The following is a 14,376-nucleotide window of genomic DNA, read 5'->3' as shown; positions in this document are numbered from 1 at the left end:
CCAGGCTCTTCTGGAGTCTGTCGCAAACCTATAGAAAGTTTGTAATACAAAAACAAGTAAATTCAAATGGTGACAACTACTGTGCAATTACTAAAGTAGGAAAATCTCTCTATCACTAAAAGTATGATCAGAATAGCTTGACATTTAGTGTCTCTTGATGAAATACATTTAATTTGCCTCTTGGTTGAAGGTGTACATTCTTAAACAGTTTGTGATTTTCCCACTCTGCACTATGTTCCATTTCACAAAATGACACATTGCTTAAAAGACACTCGCCCGAACAGACCCTTGAACCCTGGACCCTCAGATTAAAAGTCAGATGCTCTACCGACTGAGCTATCCAGGCTCTTCTGTGATAGGTCGCAAAAATGCAGAAAGTTCGTAATACAAAAAACAAGTCATTTCAAATGATGACAACTACTAGTTACTGTGCAATTACTAAAGTAGGAAAATCTCTCTATCACTAAAAGTATGAACTGAAAAGCTTGACATTTAGTGTCTCTTGATGAAATACATTTAATTTGCCTCTTGGTTGAAGGTGTACATTCTTAAACAGTTTGTGATTTTCCCACTCTGCACTATGTTCCATTTCACAAAAACGACACATTGCTTAAAAGACACTCGCCCGAACAGGGACTTGAACCCTGGACCCTCAGATTAAAGTTCTGATGTTTTACCGACTCCAGGCTCTTCTGGAGTCTGTCGCAAACCTATAGAAAGTTCGTAATACAAAAACAAGTAAATTCAAATGGTGACAACTACTGTGCAATTACTAAAGTAGGAAAGTCTCTCTATCACTAAAAGTATGATATGAATAGCTTGACATTTAGTGTCTATTGATGAAATACATTTAATTTGCCTCTTGGTTGAAGGTGTACATTCTTAAACAGTTTGTGATTTTCCCACTCTGCACTATGTTCCATTTCACAAAATTACACATTGCTTAAAAGACAATCGCCCGAACAGGGACTTGAACCCTGGACCCTCAGATTAAAAGTCTGATGCTCTACTGACTGAGCTATCCAGGCTCTTCTGTGATAGGTCACAAAAATGCAGAAAGTTCGTAATACAAAAAACAAGTCATTTCAAATGATGACAACTACTAGTTACTGTGCAATTACTAAAGTTGGAAAATCTCTCTATCACTAAAAGTATGAACTGAAAAGCTTGACATTTAGTGTCTCTTGATGAAATACATTTAATTTGCCTCTTGGTTGAAGGTGTACATTCTTAAACAGTTTGTGATTTTCCCACTCTGCACTATGTTCCATTTCACAAATTGACACATTGCTTAAAAGACACTCACCCGAACAGGGACTTGAACCCTGGACCCTCAGATTAAAGTTCTGATGTTTTACCGACTCCAGGCTCTTCTGGAGTTTGTCGCAAACCTATAGAAAGTTCGTAATACTAAAACCAAGTAAATTCAAATGGTGACAACTACTGTGCAATTACTAAAGTAGGAAAATCTCTCTATCACTAAAAGTATGATATGAATAGCTTGACATTTAGTGTCTATTGGTGAAATACATTTAATTTGCCTCTTGGTTGAAGGTGTACTTTCTTAAACAGTTTGTGATTTTCCCACTCTGCACTATGTTCCATTTCACAAAATGACACATTGCTTAAAAGACACTCGACCGAACAGAGCCTTGAACCCTGGACCCTCAGATTAAAAGTCAGATGCTCTACCGACTGAGCTATCCAGGCTCTTCTGTGATAGGTCGCAAAAATGCAGAAAGTTCGTAATACAAAAAACAAGTCATTTCAAATGATGACAACTACTAGTTACTGTGCAATTACTAAAGTAGGAAAATCTCTCTATCACTAAAAGTATGAACTGAAAAGCTTGACATTTAGTGTCTCTTGATGAAATACATTTAATTTGCCTCTTGGTTGAAGGTGTACATTCTTAAACAGTTTGTGATTTTCCCACTCTGCACTATGTTCCATTTCACAAAAACGACACATTGCTTAAAAGACACTCGCCCGAATAGGGACTTGAACCCTGGACCCTCAGATTAAAGTTCTGATGTTTTACCGACTCCAGGCTCTTCTGGAGTCTGTCGCAAACAAATAGAAAGTTCATAATACTAAAACCAAGTAAATTCAAATGGTGACAACTACTGTGCAATTACTAAAGTAGGAAAATCTCTCTATCACTAAAAGTATGATCAGAATAGCTTGACATTTAGTGTCTCTTGATGAAATACATTTAATTTGCCTCTTGGTTGAAGGTGTACATTCTTAAACAGTTTGTGATTTTCCCACTCTGCACTATGTTCCATTTCACAAAAACGACACATTGCTTAAAAGACACTCGCCCGAATAGGGACTTGAACCCTGGACCCTCAGATTAAAGTTCTGATGTTTTACCGACTCCAGGCTCTTCTGGAGTCTGTCGCAAACCTATAGAAAGTTCATAATTCTAAAACCAAGTAAATTCAAATGGTGACAACTACTGTGCAATTACTAAAGTAGGAAAATCTCTCTATCACTAAAAGTATGATCAGAATAGCTTGACATTTAGTGTCTCTCGATGAAATACTTTTAATTTGCCTCTTGGTTGAAGGTGTACATTCCTAAACAGTTTGTGATTTTCCCACTCTGCAATATGTTCCATTTCACAAAATGATACATTGCTTAAAAGACACTCGCCCAAACAGGGACTTGATCCCTGGACCCTCAGATTAAAAGTCTGATGCTCTACCGACTGAGCTATCCAGGATCTTCTGTGATAGGTCGCAAAAATGCTGAAAGTTCGTAATACAAAAATCAAGTCATTTCAAATGATGACAACTACTAGTTACTGTGCAATTACTAAAGTAGGAAAATCTCTCTATCACTAAAAGTATGAACTGAAAAGCTTGACATTTAGTGTCTCTTGATGAAATACATTTAATTTGCCTCTTGGTTGAAGGTGTACATTCTTAAACAGTTTGTGATTTTCCCACTCTGCACTATGTTCCATTTCACAAAAATGACACATTGCTTAAAAGACACTCGCCCGAACAGGAACTTGAACCCTGGACCCTGAGATTAAAGTTCTGATGTTTTACCGACTCCAGGCTCTTCTGGAGTCTGTCGCAAACCTATAGAAAGTTCGTAATACAAAAACAAGTAAATTCAAATGGTGACAACTACTGTGCAATTACTAAAGTAGGAAAGTCTCTCTATCACTAAAAGTATGATATGAATAGCTTGACATTTAGTGTCTATTGATGAAATACATTTAATTTGCCTCTTGGTTGAAGGTGTACATTCTTAAACAGTTTGTGATTTTCCCACTCTGCACTATGTTCCATTTCACAAAATGACACATTGCTTAAAAGACAATCGCCCGAACAGGGACTTGAACCCTGGACCCTCAGATTAAAAGACTGATGCTCTACCGACTGAGCTATCCAGGCTCTTCTGTGATAGGTCGCAAAAATGCAGAAAGTTCGTAATACAAAAAACAAGTCATATCAAATGATGACAACTACTAGTTACTGTGCAATTACTAAAGTTGGAAAATCTCTCTATCACTAAAAGTATGAACTGAAAAGCTTGACATTTAGTGTCTCTTGATGAAATACATTTAATTTGCCTCTTGGTTGAAGGTGTACATTCTTAAACAGTTTGTGATTTTCCCACTCTGCACTATGTTCCATTTCACAAAAACGACACATTGCTTAAAAGACACTCGCCCGAACAGGGACTTGAACCCTGGACCCTCAGATTAAAGTTCTGATGTTTTACCGACTCCAGGCTCTTCTGGAGTCTGTCGCAAACCTATAGAAAGTTTGTAATACAAAAACAAGTAAATTCAAATGGTGACAACTACTGTGCAATTACTAAAGTAGGAAAATCTCTCTATCACTAAAAGTATGATCAGAATAGCTTGACATTTAGTGTCTCTTGATGAAATACATTTAATTTGCCTCTTGGTTGAAGGTGTACATTCTTAAACAGTTTGTGATTTTCCCACTCTGCACTATGTTCCATTTCACAAAATGACACATTGCTTAAAAGACACTCGCCCGAACAGACCCTTGAACCCTGGACCCTCAGATTAAAAGTCAGATGCTCTACCGACTGAGCTATCCAGGCTCTTCTGTGATAGGTCGCAAAAATGCAGAAAGTTCGTAATACAAAAAACAAGTCATTTCAAATGATGACAACTACTAGTTACTGTGCAATTACTAAAGTAGGAAAATCTCTCTATCACTAAAAGTATGAACTGAAAAGCTTGACATTTAGTGTCTCTTGATGAAATACATTTAATTTGCCTCTTGGTTGAAGGTGTACATTCTTAAACAGTTTGTGATTTTCCCACTCTGCACTATGTTCCATTTCACAAAAACGACACATTGCTTAAAAGACACTCGCCCGAACAGGGACTTGAACCCTGGACCCTCAGATTAAAGTTCTGATGTTTTACCGACTCCAGGCTCTTCTGGAGTCTGTCGCAAACCTATAGAAAGTTCGTAATACAAAAACAAGTAAATTCAAATGGTGACAACTACTGTGCAATTACTAAAGTAGGAAAGTCTCTCTATCACTAAAAGTATGATATGAATAGCTTGACATTTAGTGTCTATTGATGAAATACATTTAATTTGCCTCTTGGTTGAAGGTGTACATTCTTAAACAGTTTGTGATTTTCCCACTCTGCACTATGTTCCATTTCACAAAATTACACATTGCTTAAAAGACAATCGCCCGAACAGGGACTTGAACCCTGGACCCTCAGATTAAAAGTCTGATGCTCTACTGACTGAGCTATCCAGGCTCTTCTGTGATAGGTCACAAAAATGCAGAAAGTTCGTAATACAAAAAACAAGTCATTTCAAATGATGACAACTACTAGTTACTGTGCAATTACTAAAGTTGGAAAATCTCTCTATCACTAAAAGTATGAACTGAAAAGCTTGACATTTAGTGTCTCTTGATGAAATACATTTAATTTGCCTCTTGGTTGAAGGTGTACATTCTTAAACAGTTTGTGATTTTCCCACTCTGCACTATGTTCCATTTCACAAATTGACACATTGCTTAAAAGACACTCACCCGAACAGGGACTTGAACCCTGGACCCTCAGATTAAAGTTCTGATGTTTTACCGACTCCAGGCTCTTCTGGAGTTTGTCGCAAACCTATAGAAAGTTCGTAATACTAAAACCAAGTAAATTCAAATGGTGACAACTACTGTGCAATTACTAAAGTAGGAAAATCTCTCTATCACTAAAAGTATGATATGAATAGCTTGACATTTAGTGTCTATTGGTGAAATACATTTAATTTGCCTCTTGGTTGAAGGTGTACTTTCTTAAACAGTTTGTGATTTTCCCACTCTGCACTATGTTCCATTTCACAAAATGACACATTGCTTAAAAGACACTCGACCGAACAGAGCCTTGAACCCTGGACCCTCAGATTAAAAGTCAGATGCTCTACCGACTGAGCTATCCAGGCTCTTCTGTGATAGGTCGCAAAAATGCAGAAAGTTCGTAATACAAAAAACAAGTCATTTCAAATGATGACAACTACTAGTTACTGTGCAATTACTAAAGTAGGAAAATCTCTCTATCACTAAAAGTATGAACTGAAAAGCTTGACATTTAGTGTCTCTTGATGAAATACATTTAATTTGCCTCTTGGTTGAAGGTGTACATTCTTAAACAGTTTGTGATTTTCCCACTCTGCACTATGTTCCATTTCACAAAAACGACACATTGCTTAAAAGACACTCGCCCGAATAGGGACTTGAACCCTGGACCCTCAGATTAAAGTTCTGATGTTTTACCGACTCCAGGCTCTTCTGGAGTCTGTCGCAAACAAATAGAAAGTTCATAATACTAAAACCAAGTAAATTCAAATGGTGACAACTACTGTGCAATTACTAAAGTAGGAAAATCTCTCTATCACTAAAAGTATGATCAGAATAGCTTGACATTTAGTGTCTCTTGATGAAATACATTTAATTTGCCTCTTGGTTGAAGGTGTACATTCTTAAACAGTTTGTGATTTTCCCACTCTGCACTATGTTCCATTTCACAAAAACGACACATTGCTTAAAAGACACTCGCCCGAATAGGGACTTGAACCCTGGACCCTCAGATTAAAGTTCTGATGTTTTACCGACTCCAGGCTCTTCTGGAGTCTGTCGCAAACCTATAGAAAGTTCATAATTCTAAAACCAAGTAAATTCAAATGGTGACAACTACTGTGCAATTACTAAAGTAGGAAAATCTCTCTATCACTAAAAGTATGATCAGAATAGCTTGACATTTAGTGTCTCTCGATGAAATACTTTTAATTTGCCTCTTGGTTGAAGGTGTACATTCCTAAACAGTTTGTGATTTTCCCACTCTGCAATATGTTCCATTTCACAAAATGATACATTGCTTAAAAGACACTCGCCCAAACAGGGACTTGATCCCTGGACCCTCAGATTAAAAGTCTGATGCTCTACCGACTGAGCTATCCAGGATCTTCTGTGATAGGTCGCAAAAATGCTGAAAGTTCGTAATACAAAAATCAAGTCATTTCAAATGATGACAACTACTAGTTACTGTGCAATTACTAAAGTAGGAAAATCTCTCTATCACTAAAAGTATGAACTGAAAAGCTTGACATTTAGTGTCTCTTGATGAAATACATTTAATTTGCCTCTTGGTTGAAGGTGTACATTCTTAAACAGTTTGTGATTTTCCCACTCTGCACTATGTTCCATTTCACAAAAATGACACATTGCTTAAAAGACACTCGCCCGAACAGGAACTTGAACCCTGGACCCTGAGATTAAAGTTCTGATGTTTTACCGACTCCAGGCTCTTCTGGAGTCTGTCGCAAACCTATAGAAAGTTCGTAATACAAAAACAAGTAAATTCAAATGGTGACAACTACTGTGCAATTACTAAAGTAGGAAAGTCTCTCTATCACTAAAAGTATGATATGAATAGCTTGACATTTAGTGTCTATTGATGAAATACATTTAATTTGCCTCTTGGTTGAAGGTGTACATTCTTAAACAGTTTGTGATTTTCCCACTCTGCACTATGTTCCATTTCACAAAATGACACATTGCTTAAAAGACAATCGCCCGAACAGGGACTTGAACCCTGGACCCTCAGATTAAAAGACTGATGCTCTACCGACTGAGCTATCCAGGCTCTTCTGTGATAGGTCGCAAAAATGCAGAAAGTTCGTAATACAAAAAACAAGTCATATCAAATGATGACAACTACTAGTTACTGTGCAATTACTAAAGTTGGAAAATCTCTCTATCACTAAAAGTATGAACTGAAAAGCTTGACATTTAGTGTCTCTTGATGAAATACATTTAATTTGCCTCTTGGTTGAAGGTGTACATTCTTAAACAGTTTGTGATTTTCCCACTCTGCACTATGTTCCATTTCACAAAAACGACACATTGCTTAAAAGACACTCGCCCGAACAGGGACTTGAACCCTGGACCCTCAGATTAAAGTTCTGATGTTTTACCGACTCCAGGCTCTTCTGGAGTCTGTCGCAAACCTATAGAAAGTTTGTAATACAAAAACAAGTAAATTCAAATGGTGACAACTACTGTGCAATTACTAAAGTAGGAAAATCTCTCTATCACTAAAAGTATGATCAGAATAGCTTGACATTTAGTGTCTCTTGATGAAATACATTTAATTTGCCTCTTGGTTGAAGGTGTACATTCTTAAACAGTTTGTGATTTTCCCACTCTGCACTATGTTCCATTTCACAAAATGACACATTGCTTAAAAGACACTCGCCCGAACAGACCCTTGAACCCTGGACCCTCAGATTAAAAGTCAGATGCTCTACCGACTGAGCTATCCAGGCTCTTCTGTGATAGGTCGCAAAAATGCAGAAAGTTCGTAATACAAAAAACAAGTCAATTCAAATGATGACAACTACTAGTTACTGTGCAATTACTAAAGTAGGAAAATCTCTCTATCACTAAAAGTATGAACTGAAAAGCTTGACATTTAGTGTCTCTTGATGAAATACATTTAATTTGCCTCTTGGTTGAAGGTGTACATTCTTAAACAGTTTGTGATTTTCCCACTCTGCACTATGTTCCATTTCACAAAAACGACACATTGCTTAAAAGACACTCGCCCGAACAGGGACTTGAACCCTGGACCCTCAGATTAAAGTTCTGATGTTTTACCGACTCCAGGCTCTTCTGGAGTCTGTCGCAAACCTATAGAAAGTTCGTAATACAAAAACAAGTAAATTCAAATGGTGACAACTACTGTGCAATTACTAAAGTAGGAAAGTCTCTCTATCACTAAAAGTATGATATGAATAGCTTGACATTTAGTGTCTATTGATGAAATACATTTAATTTGCCTCTTGGTTGAAGGTGTACATTCTTAAACAGTTTGTGATTTTCCCACTCTGCACTATGTTCCATTTCACAAAATGACACATTGCTTAAAAGACAATCGCCCGAACAGGGACTTGAACCCTGGACCCTCAGATTAAAAGTCTGATGCTCTACTGACTGAGCTATCCAGGCTCTTCTGTGATAGGTCACAAAAATGCAGAAAGTTCGTAATACAAAAAACAAGTCATTTCAAATGATGACAACTACTAGTTACTGTGCAATTACTAAAGTTGGAAAATCTCTCTATCACTAAAAGTATGAACTGAAAAGCTTGACATTTAGTGTCTCTTGATGAAATACATTTAATTTGCCTCTTGGTTGAAGGTGTACATTCTTAAACAGTTTGTGATTTTCCCACTCTGCACTATGTTCCATTTCACAAATTGACACATTGCTTAAAAGACACTCACCCGAACAGGGACTTGAACCCTGGACCCTCAGATTAAAGTTCTGATGTTTTACCGACTCCAGGCTCTTCTGGAGTTTGTCGCAAACCTATAGAAAGTTCGTAATACTAAAACCAAGTAAATTCAAATGGTGACAACTACTGTGCAATTACTAAAGTAGGAAAATCTCTCTATCACTAAAAGTATGATATGAATAGCTTGACATTTAGTGTCTATTGGTGAAATACATTTAATTTGCCTCTTGGTTGAAGGTGTACTTTCTTAAACAGTTTGTGATTTTCCCACTCTGCACTATGTTCCATTTCACAAAATGACACATTGCTTAAAAGACACTCGACCGAACAGAGCCTTGAACCCTGGACCCTCAGATTAAAGTTCTGATGTTTTACCGACTCCAGGCTCTTCTGGAGTCTGTCGCAAACCTATAGAAAGTTCATAATACTAAAACCAAGTAAGTTCAAATGGTGACAACTACTGTGCAATTACTAAAGTAGGAAAATCTCTCTATCACTAAAAGTATGATATGAATAGCTTGACATTTAGTGTATATTGATGAAATACATTTAATTTGCCTCTTGGTTGAAGGTGTACATTCTTAAACAGTTTGTGATTTTCCCACTCTGCACTATGTTCCATTTCACAAAATTACACATTGCTTAAAAGACAATCGCCCGAACAGGGACTTGAACCCTGGACCCTCAGATTAAAAGACTGATGCTCTACCGACTGAGCTATCCAGGCTCTTCTGTGATAGGTCGCAAAAATGCAGAAAGTTCGTAATACAAAAAACAAGTCATTTCAAATGATGACAACTACTAGTTACTGTGCAATTACTAAAGTTGGAAAATCTCTCTATCACTAAAAGTATGAACTGAAAAGCTTGACATTTAGTGTCTCTTGATGAAATACATTTAATTTGCCTCTTGGTTGAAGGTGTACATTCTTAAACAGTTTGTGATTTTCCCACTCTGCACTATGTTCCATTTCACAAATTGACACATTGCTTAAAAGACACTCACCCGAACAGGGACTTGAACCCTGGACCCTCAGATTAAAGTTCTGATGTTTTACCGACTCCAGGCTCTTCTGGAGTTTGTCGCAAACCTATAGAAAGTTCGTAATACTAAAACCAAGTAAATTCAAATGGTGACAACTACTGTGCAATTACTAAAGTAGGAAAATCTCTCTATCACTAAAAGTATGATATGAATAGCTTGACATTTAGTGTCTATTGGTGAAATACATTTAATTTGCCTCTTGGTTGAAGGTGTACTTTCTTAAACAGTTTGTGATTTTCCCACTCTGCACTATGTTCCATTTCACAAAATGACACATTGCTTAAAAGACACTCGACCGAACAGAGCCTTGAACCCTGGACCCTCAGATTAAAAGTCAGATGCTCTACCGACTGAGCTATCCAGGCTCTTCTGTGATAGGTCGCAAAAATGCAGAAAGTTCGTAATACAAAAAACAAGTCATTTCAAATGATGACAACTACTAGTTACTGTGCAATTACTAAAGTAGGAAAATCTCTCTATCACTAAAAGTATGAACTGAAAAGCTTGACATTTAGTGTCTCTTGATGAAATACATTTAATTTGCCTCTTGGTTGAAGGTGTACATTCTTAAACAGTTTGTGATTTTCCCACTCTGCACTATGTTCCATTTCACAAAAACGACACATTGCTTAAAAGACACTCGCCCGAATAGGGACTTGAACCCTGGACCCTCAGATTAAAGTTCTGATGTTTTACCGACTCCAGGCTCTTCTGGAGTCTGTCGCAAACAAATAGAAAGTTCATAATACTAAAACCAAGTAAATTCAAATGGTGACAACTACTGTGCAATTACTAAAGTAGGAAAATCTCTCTATCACTAAAAGTATGATCAGAATAGCTTGACATTTAGTGTCTCTTGATGAAATACATTTAATTTGCCTCTTGGTTGAAGGTGTACATTCTTAAACAGTTTGTGATTTTCCCACTCTGCACTATGTTCCATTTCACAAAAACGACACATTGCTTAAAAGACACTCGCCCGAATAGGGACTTGAACCCTGGACCCTCAGATTAAAGTTCTGATGTTTTACCGACTCCAGGCTCTTCTGGAGTCTGTCGCAAACCTATAGAAAGTTCATAATACTAAAACCAAGTAAATTCAAATGGTGACAACTACTGTGCAATTACTAAAGTAGGAAAATCTCTCTATCACTAAAAGTATGATCAGAATAGCTTGACATTTAGTGTCTCTCGATGAAATACTTTTAATTTGCCTCTTGGTTGAAGGTGTACATTCCTAAACAGTTTGTGATTTTCCCACTCTGCAATATGTTCCATTTCACAAAATGATACATTGCTTAAAAGACACTCGCCCAAACAGGGACTTGATCCCTGGACCCTCAGATTAAAAGTCTGATGCTCTACCGACCGAGCTATCCAGGATCTTCTGTGATAGGTCGCAAAAATGCTGAAAGTTCGTAATACAAAAATCAAGTCATTTCAAATGATGACAACTACTAGTTACTGTGCAATTACTAAAGTAGGAAAATCTCTCTATCACTAAAAGTATGAACTGAAAAGCTTGACATTTAGTGTCTCTTGATGAAATACATTTAATTTGCCTCTTGGTTGAAGGTGTACATTCTTAAACAGTTTGTGATTTTCCCACTCTGCACTATGTTCCATTTCACAAAAATGACACATTGCTTAAAAGACACTCGCCCGAACAGGAACTTGAACCCTGGACCCTGAGATTAAAGTTCTGATGTTTTACCGACTCCAGGCTCTTCTGGAGTCTGTCGCAAACCTATAGAAAGTTCGTAATACAAAAACAAGTAAATTCAAATGGTGACAACTACTGTGCAATTACTAAAGTAGGAAAGTCTCTCTATCACTAAAAGTATGATATGAATAGCTTGACATTTAGTGTCTATTGATGAAATACATTTAATTTGCCTCTTGGTTGAAGGTGTACATTCTTAAACAGTTTGTGATTTTCCCACTCTGCACTATGTTCCATTTCACAAAATGACACATTGCTTAAAAGACAATCGCCCGAACAGGGACTTGAACCCTGGACCCTCAGATTAAAAGACTGATGCTCTACCGACTGAGCTATCCAGGCTCTTCTGTGATAGGTCGCAAAAATGCAGAAAGTTCGTAATACAAAAAACAAGTCATATCAAATGATGACAACTACTAGTTACTGTGCAATTACTAAAGTTGGAAAATCTCTCTATCACTAAAAGTATGAACTGAAAAGCTTGACATTTAGTGTCTCTTGATGAAATACATTTAATTTGCCTCTTGGTTGAAGGTGTACATTCTTAAACAGTTTGTGATTTTCCCACTCTGCACTATGTTCCATTTCACAAAAACGACACATTGCTTAAAAGACACTCGCCCGAACAGGGACTTGAACCCTGGACCCTCAGATTAAAGTTCTGATGTTTTACCGACTCCAGGCTCTTCTGGAGTCTGTCGCAAACCTATAGAAAGTTTGTAATACAAAAACAAGTAAATTCAAATGGTGACAACTACTGTGCAATTACTAAAGTAGGAAAATCTCTCTATCACTAAAAGTATGATCAGAATAGCTTGACATTTAGTGTCTCTTGATGAAATACATTTAATTTGCCTCTTGGTTGAAGGTGTACATTCTTAAACAGTTTGTGATTTTCCCACTCTGCACTATGTTCCATTTCACAAAATGACACATTGCTTAAAAGACACTCGCCCGAACAGACCCTTGAACCCTGGACCCTCAGATTAAAAGTCAGATGCTCTACCGACTGAGCTATCCAGGCTCTTCTGTGATAGGTCGCAAAAATGCAGAAAGTTCGTAATACAAAAAACAAGTCAATTCAAATGATGACAACTACTAGTTACTGTGCAATTACTAAAGTAGGAAAATCTCTCTATCACTAAAAGTATGAACTGAAAAGCTTGACATTTAGTGTCTCTTGATGAAATACATTTAATTTGCCTCTTGGTTGAAGGTGTACATTCTTAAACAGTTTGTGATTTTCCCACTCTGCACTATGTTCCATTTCACAAATTGACACATTGCTTAAAAGACACTCACCCGAACAGGGACTTGAACCCTGGACCCTCAGATTAAAGTTCTGATGTTTTACCGACTCCAGGCTCTTCTGGAGTTTGTCGCAAACCTATAGAAAGTTCGTAATACTAAAACCAAGTAAATTCAAATGGTGACAACTACTGTGCAATTACTAAAGTAGGAAAATCTCTCTATCACTAAAAGTATGATATGAATAGCTTGACATTTAGTGTCTATTGGTGAAATACATTTAATTTGCCTCTTGGTTGAAGGTGTACTTTCTTAAACAGTTTGTGATTTTCCCACTCTGCACTATGTTCCATTTCACAAAATGACACATTGCTTAAAAGACACTCGACCGAACAGAGCCTTGAACCCTGGACCCTCAGATTAAAAGTCTGATGCTCTACCGACTGAGCTATCCAGGCTCTTCTGTGATAGGTCGCAAAAATGCAGAAAGTTCGTAATACAAAAAACAAGTCATTTCAAATGATGACAACTACTAGTTACTGTGCAATTACTAAAGTTGGAAAATCTCTCTATCACTAAAAGTATGAACTGAAAAGCTTGACATTTAGTGTCTCTTGATGAAATACATTTAATTTGCCTCTTGGTTGAAGGTGTAGATTCTTAAACAGTTTGTGATTTTCCCACTCTGCACTATGTTCCATTTCACAAAAACGACACATTGCTTAAAAGACACTCGCCCGAATAGGGACTTGAACCCTGGACCCTCAGATTAAAGTTCTGATGTTTTACCGACTCCAGGCTCTTCTGGAGTCTGTCGCAAACCTATAGAAAGTTCATAATACTAAAACCAAGTAAATTCAAATGGTGACAACTACTGTGCAATTGCTAAAGTAGGAAAATCTCTCTATCACTAAAAGTATGATCAGAATAGCTTGACATTTAGTGTCTCTTGATGAAATACATTTAATTTGCCTCTTCGTTGAAGGTGTACATTCTTAAACAGTTTGTGATTTTCCCACTCTGCACTATGTTCCATTTCACAAAATGACACATTGCTTAAAAGACAATCGCCCGAACAGGGATTTGAACCCTGGACCCTCAGATTAAAAGTCTGATGCTCTACCGACTGAGCTATCCAGGCTCTTCTGTGATAGGTCGCAAAAATGCAGTAAGTTCGTAATACAAAAAACAAGTCATATCAATTGATGACAACTACTAGTTACTGTGCAATTACTAAAGTTGGAAAATCTCTCTATCAATAAAAGTATGAACTGAAAAGCTTGACATTTAGTGTCTCTTGATGAAATACATTTAATTTGCCTCTTGGTTGAAGGTGTACATTCTTAAACAGTTTGTGATTTTCCCACTCTGCACTATGTTCCATTTCACAAAAACGACACATTGCTTAAAAGACACTCGCCCGAATAGGGACTTGAACCCTGGACCCTCAGATTAAAGTTCTGATGTTTTACCGACTCCAGGCTCTTCTGGAGTCTGTCGCAAACCTATAGAAAGTTCATAATACTAAAACCAAGTAAATTCAAATGGTGAC

The 14,376-nt window shown here is 37.2% G+C and overlaps 8 non-coding genes across 8 annotated transcripts; all 8 read right to left on the bottom strand.

The window, feature by feature from the left end:
- Positions 1 to 955: 955 nt before the first annotated feature.
- Positions 956 to 1,028, bottom strand: TRNAK-UUU (transfer RNA lysine (anticodon UUU)). The gene has a single exon. It is a non-coding gene; the product is annotated as a tRNA-Lys (tRNA).
- A 2,309-nt stretch (positions 1,029 to 3,337) lies between these two features.
- On the bottom strand, positions 3,338 to 3,410 carry TRNAK-UUU (transfer RNA lysine (anticodon UUU)). The gene has a single exon. It is a non-coding gene; the product is annotated as a tRNA-Lys (tRNA).
- Positions 3,411 to 4,701: 1,291 nt separating this feature from the next.
- Positions 4,702 to 4,774, bottom strand: TRNAK-UUU (transfer RNA lysine (anticodon UUU)). Its single transcript has one exon. It is a non-coding gene; the product is annotated as a tRNA-Lys (tRNA).
- A 2,309-nt stretch (positions 4,775 to 7,083) lies between these two features.
- Positions 7,084 to 7,156, bottom strand: TRNAK-UUU (transfer RNA lysine (anticodon UUU)). The gene has a single exon. It is a non-coding gene; the product is annotated as a tRNA-Lys (tRNA).
- Positions 7,157 to 8,447: 1,291 nt separating this feature from the next.
- Positions 8,448 to 8,520, bottom strand: TRNAK-UUU (transfer RNA lysine (anticodon UUU)). Its single transcript has one exon. It is a non-coding gene; the product is annotated as a tRNA-Lys (tRNA).
- Positions 8,521 to 9,463: 943 nt separating this feature from the next.
- TRNAK-UUU (transfer RNA lysine (anticodon UUU)) lies at positions 9,464 to 9,536 on the bottom strand. The gene has a single exon. It is a non-coding gene; the product is annotated as a tRNA-Lys (tRNA).
- A 2,309-nt stretch (positions 9,537 to 11,845) lies between these two features.
- Positions 11,846 to 11,918, bottom strand: TRNAK-UUU (transfer RNA lysine (anticodon UUU)). Its single transcript has one exon. It is a non-coding gene; the product is annotated as a tRNA-Lys (tRNA).
- Positions 11,919 to 13,892: 1,974 nt separating this feature from the next.
- On the bottom strand, positions 13,893 to 13,965 carry TRNAK-UUU (transfer RNA lysine (anticodon UUU)). The gene has a single exon. It is a non-coding gene; the product is annotated as a tRNA-Lys (tRNA).
- Between the last annotated feature and the right edge of the window lie 411 nt (positions 13,966 to 14,376).

Source organism: Taudactylus pleione, unplaced genomic scaffold, assembly GCF_031769625.1.
Source record: "Taudactylus pleione unplaced genomic scaffold, aTauple2 ptg000454l, whole genome shotgun sequence".
Taxonomy (NCBI): Eukaryota; Metazoa; Chordata; class Amphibia; order Anura; family Myobatrachidae; genus Taudactylus; species Taudactylus pleione.
The sequence above is the reverse complement of the archived record's forward strand: the minus strand, read 5'-3'. Positions and strand labels throughout refer to the sequence as shown.